Here is a 5,384-nt window from a genome sequence, read left to right on the forward strand (position 1 = left end):
AAGGCACCATGGATTTGCATCTCCATTGTGAAACCTTGCTGGTGGCGGCGAATACTGAAGAATGTTAATTAGCAGGCCTCAGGGAAGGCCTGGGTGCAGGGAGTGACAATGAAGACCAAACGCCAGACACCTCTTTATAATGCAGTGTGTCAACTTGGTACTAACACCCCTCGTTGGTATAAAGGGCAGTGAATGTCCTGTCTGGAACCACTCCTTTCAGAGCAGGGAAAATGTGAATTGTAGGAGACTAAAGTCTTCCTGCAACCCCCCACTTAAAAGGAGGCCCATTTTGTGATCAAGGACTGCATAGGGCTCAGTTAATTAGGATGAAACTTTGATGTACAGCAGACAGGAAGATGGGTGGGACTTAGAAGTATATGTTGTCATGCTTCCCCTGTCTGCTGCCAAGCGCCCTGTTTCTGACTTGAAGCATCACTGAAGAGTGTTGGTGGGGACCCATGGATTGGTCCATTAAGGTGGGTTTAGCCTACACCAATTGCTGGAGCCCATTTGGCTTTAAAAGAGGGCTGAACCCCTCACTGATCAGATCATCTGAAGACTTTGCAAGGAATAAGAAGAACTCATTTGAACCCAAGCTGAAGGTACAGTCCACCTTACATCTTCCGCCAGTGAAGGAAGGCCAGGAGTTCCCAGAGGGAAGCAAGATCCCTCCCCTAAACATCTCCCAGGGAACAGAGGGAGATATTGAACTCAGTGGACCCGTCCAGCAGCTCCAGAACCGTTCCCCAGCCAGCACACAGCATGCCCTGCTAGGTTCTGACAGCAAACTTCCTAGGTGGGAAGTGCTGGAGAGTCTCTGGACAAAGGACAAGGCTGTTGCCTGCTAACACCCTCATGAGCTTTGCGCCGTCCGCCTTGAAAGGACACGAGTCCTGCAACGAAGCTAGGAGGAGTGCCACAGCGTCCATCTTTTTAAGGACAATTTGAAGACAGTCGAGTCCTCGAACCGCATCCGGCTGCACCACTGACTGTTGTCATGCTGCAGTCTCCAGAGCCATCTAGGACGCCTAGACCAGCATTCCAGATCCACCGACCAGCACAGAGATGATTCTTGGCCCCGAGCCACCGTGCTAGACAGCCTGCAGACTTCCGTTCAGCCTCACTTACCGAACTGCCTGCCGCCTGGTACCCGCAGCTGTCTTCCACCACTAATTCTGTCTCACGGGCTGCAAAGTGCCCTGGAACCGCTTTGACACTGTCGAGCACCAATAACCCCTTCAGCACCAGGTACATTGTGGTACTGCCCCCCTGGTCCTTCTCTGAAGGCCCCTAGAGACAGATACGACCCTTTACCCCTTTGGTGTTGAAACCAAATAATCTTGAACTATAAGACTGATTACTTTACCAACTACCCTCCTTTCAGTATCCAATGTGCATCGCTTTCCTTTGCGAAACTGTCTGTCCTCTGTGTTCCTTTACAGTGTGGGTTGTAATTGTAGTGTGCTAGAACTGTCTGTTGTAGTAATAATAAAGTAAATATTTTATACAACCATGACTGGACAGTCCCTTTTATCATTGGGTAATAATTGTATTTTTGCTGTGTTGCAACTAACCAACGATCCACGACCTTGCAGAGATAAGCCTGCCGTTCCGTCCACGTTACCAAAATTGGACGAGGAGGTCTTATAATTCCCTTGTATTCCAATCTGTTCAGATCCCTTCTGGTGTACTAGAGGTGTGGAGTTGATTGATGGTTTAAAAACCGATATTCATCCCTAGACCACTGGTGCCCCAGAAGTTGATTTGTCACATGACCGTACCCAGAAAGCTGCGCACTTCCGAGGCATTTGACGTTGGTCCAGCCGTTTGAATGTCTTTGACTTTCTCTGGGTCTGAGGAGATGCTGTTTTCTTGGAAGACAAATCAGAAAAATCAGATCTTTTTCTGTAAGAATGCGCACTTATCCTTATGCAAAGTGAGTCTGAGTTGCTGTGTTCACCCCAGCACTTTACCCAGTCTTTCTAGATGTTCTTGTTCAGTACTGGAGTATACCATAATGTCATCACTTATGTTGATGGCCCCCTTTAGACCAGCCAAGGTGCTCCGCTTCGTGTTCTGAAATACTTCGGCGCCGGAGGATATACCGAAGTTAAAGCGCTTGCATCAGTAGAGTGTCACAGGTTTGCCCCCTTCTCACCTGTTTGTGTTCTTTCTTTGTTGAAGTTTTCCTTCATACGGCATGGGTCTTATATAAACCCGCACGGGTGCCCTCAGCTTCCAGCATGCGTTCCGTGATCCGAGTCCTGGAGCGTACAGTATATCCGGGAATTCCAGGAAACAGCAAAGCTTACACTCGGCAGAGTGTACACGGAGATCCGGGATGAAAAGGAGGGCAAGGGAATTGGAGGAAGGTGAAGGGTTCAAGGAGCCAGGAACCAGGAGTTAGTAGAAAACGAGAGCGAACTTCGGCAGCACACGGCAACCTCAGTAAACAGCAGCGTTGAGGCGCGCAGAGATGCCGGGGCGTGGCCACTTTATGGAACGTGATGCGTGCAATGCAGAAACTGGTGTGCCGCGTTCCGTGGTCTGTGGCCATGTTGGATGTACTGCTGCGTGTAGGCCTCTATGGGTCAGGGACCAGGAAGTCCAGAAAGGACAAGTCTGATGGTTCATGACAGCATGCCTCCTCCGAAGGCCAGTTCCTCCGGGTTGGCCCGGGTGTATAAGGTGGAACCTTTTGAGTAGTCTGGGGGCATTAAGGTTTGTATATGGTTCCCAGGTGCGTTCACTGGGAGGGTATCCTTTCCATTCAACCAGATATTGCAGCTGACCACGTCAGTACCTAGAATCACATATTCTGGACACTTCGTATTCCAGTTGGTCATTGACAATCACTGGTGTAGACCTTGGAGCAGTCCGGGAGGACTGAACGTATGGTTTCAGTAGAGATGTATGAAACACTGGGTGGACTCACTTCCAGGTGTCTGGTAGCTTGAGTCGGTAGGCGACTGGGTTAATGATCTCCTTTATGGAGAAGGGACCATAGTACTGGGGGGCCAACTTATCTGGTCGTAAATGTCGGGGCAGTAGTTTCGAGGATAGCCAGACCCTATCACCTACTGCGTAGGAGGAACCTGGTCTTCTTTTGGAGTCTGCATAGAGCTTGGTAGTGGCTCGGGCATTTTCAAGGTGTTCCTTGGCTTGTTTGTGCACGTTGATGAGACTTTCAATCCAAGACTCGAGTGTAGGAACTGGTGTCGGATGTGGAAGCAAGGATGGGAGAACCGAAGGATGGAACCCTTGGTTACAGAAAAAGGGGCTGACTTTGACAGCCGAGTGATCTGAATTGTTATAGGTGAATTTAGCCACAGGTATCAAAAGTGACCAATCGTCCTGGACCTTGGTGGTGAAACAACAACGATAATGCTCCAGGGTTTGGTTCACACGTTCGGTAGCTCCACTGTTCTGGGGATGATAACCCGAGGAGAGTGCCTGTTGGATTCCTAGTATACGGCATAGGTGTTTCCAAAATTGAGATATGTATTGGGGTCCCCTGTCTGATATGATTTTGGAAGGGAGTCTGTGAAGTCGGAATATGTGTTCCAGGAAAATTCCAGCAAGTTCTGAGGAAGATGGTAGTTTATATAAGGGCGTAAAGTGAGCCATGTGAGTGAACAAGTCAATGGTGACCATGATAGTTGTGTATCCCCTGGAAGGTGGGTTAATCACAATTAAAGTCACTGGGTTAGCGATCCTGTCTCCACCCAAACGTTTATAACACAAAAAAGACAGAATATCTTTATTCAAGGTTATTCCTCAAGCTAAGTTCCCTATAAATAACTCGTTGTCCCTGTAAAGAGCTCTTTCTATCCCTACAGTGGGTGTTCTTGCCTTAGTCATGCGCTGCTGTAACGCCTACAAGGGTTAGGGGATAGAAAAGGGCTCACCCTATCCTCTCTCACTACTTTCCTCAAAAGCTAAAAACAAAGTGCACACTAGTAATGGAAATCAATGTAAATATTTGTTTATGTTATTGTTTCCATTTGGTGTGGCTTATCACAATCTTTAAATAAAAACAACTAATCATATGGCGAATCAATTTTCCATAGATGTCTCAATGTCCTATTCTTCATGCTTAAGACATTAGAGAATGGATAAAAAGACTTAATAGTGCTACAGGCCCATGTTTTTCTTTTTATATGGGTGCTGGGGATTGGTTCATCAGGCCAAGCCACTTCTGTCTGTTTACCGGTTTCAGCGGATGTGGTCCCACTCTCTGCTTTCTTCAGGACTTCCCTTAAGTGCTTAGTAATGCAGGGAATATTTTAATAGGAAAGACACTTTTGTCACTAGTTATCTTTTGCTCCTTCATTCACTGTGTAGAGGGCGTCACGATTATGACTCTGGGACTGCAAACTCTTCAGTCTTCTCTTCCCTACAAGGGAACACATGTAAAAGGGCAACTATCAATATTGTGTTTGTCTACAAGCATTGTGTCCTGTTATTTAATGGCGTGAGAAGAGGAAGGCTTACCTCTTCATATGTCAGTCTCTGTGGGCAGCAGATAGTGTTAACAGGCCCCTTTAGAGTGGGCTTATTCAATTTGCACTCCCCTCAATCTTCTCATCGGAATAATATCTGTACATAGAGACAAGGAATGAAAGGACGCTTAATTTTGTAGACAATTGAAACCTTTTAGGCATTCAGACACTTCTGCCCCTGATCTATAATTAAGGACTTCATTCTACTCACCCCAAATGGCATACTAATTTCGTATAGGGTCAGTTGTTGAGCCCAATCGGTGTATTTCCTGGCCAGTGATAAAAAACGTAACAATCACCTTCCAGTACCTGTTTTGGAAAAAATGTGAATAAATAAATAGTCTGGTCGCAGTGCCGGTATTTAGCAGGCGTACATGATAGCTTTGACATCGTTCAGGACATGTTCAAACAATGTTCCAAAGAAGTGTCCGTATTCCCCTGCATCTCAAATAGACGTGCTCATGCAGGTTAAATGATTAGTCGAGTTCATATCATGCATACAGCCATCGTTGGTGAGCAGGCAGCGGTAATGCTGTGTACTTTTTCAGGGCGGTCGTAATATTAAACGGGGCTCGTCTGTGTCCGTGTATGGCCAGACGTAGAATATTTAATTAGGCTGGTGCCGAGGGCTAGGCTGTCAATGATCTGGTCTGATTCGGGGATTACTGTGGGTGTACTCCCCGATCTCTCTGGTTTCCAACCCAAGGCACCACTCTCCTCACCTGAGTCTTCAGAATCCGACTTCCCAATCCCTTGTCGATGAGCCAGGTAATCCTTCTTGATTCTTGCAGTTTGTGCTCTGACACCGGGTGAAGCCATGGTGAAACCCCAAACCGGGTCACACCTCGGCTCCAGTCCCGGGTGCAGGCGGTGCTTAGGGGA

The sequence above is a fragment of the Ambystoma mexicanum genome, chromosome 11, assembly GCF_040938575.1.
Source record: "Ambystoma mexicanum isolate Mex_15411 chromosome 11, UKY_AmexF1_1, whole genome shotgun sequence".
NCBI classification, from domain to species: Eukaryota; Metazoa; Chordata; class Amphibia; order Caudata; family Ambystomatidae; genus Ambystoma; species Ambystoma mexicanum.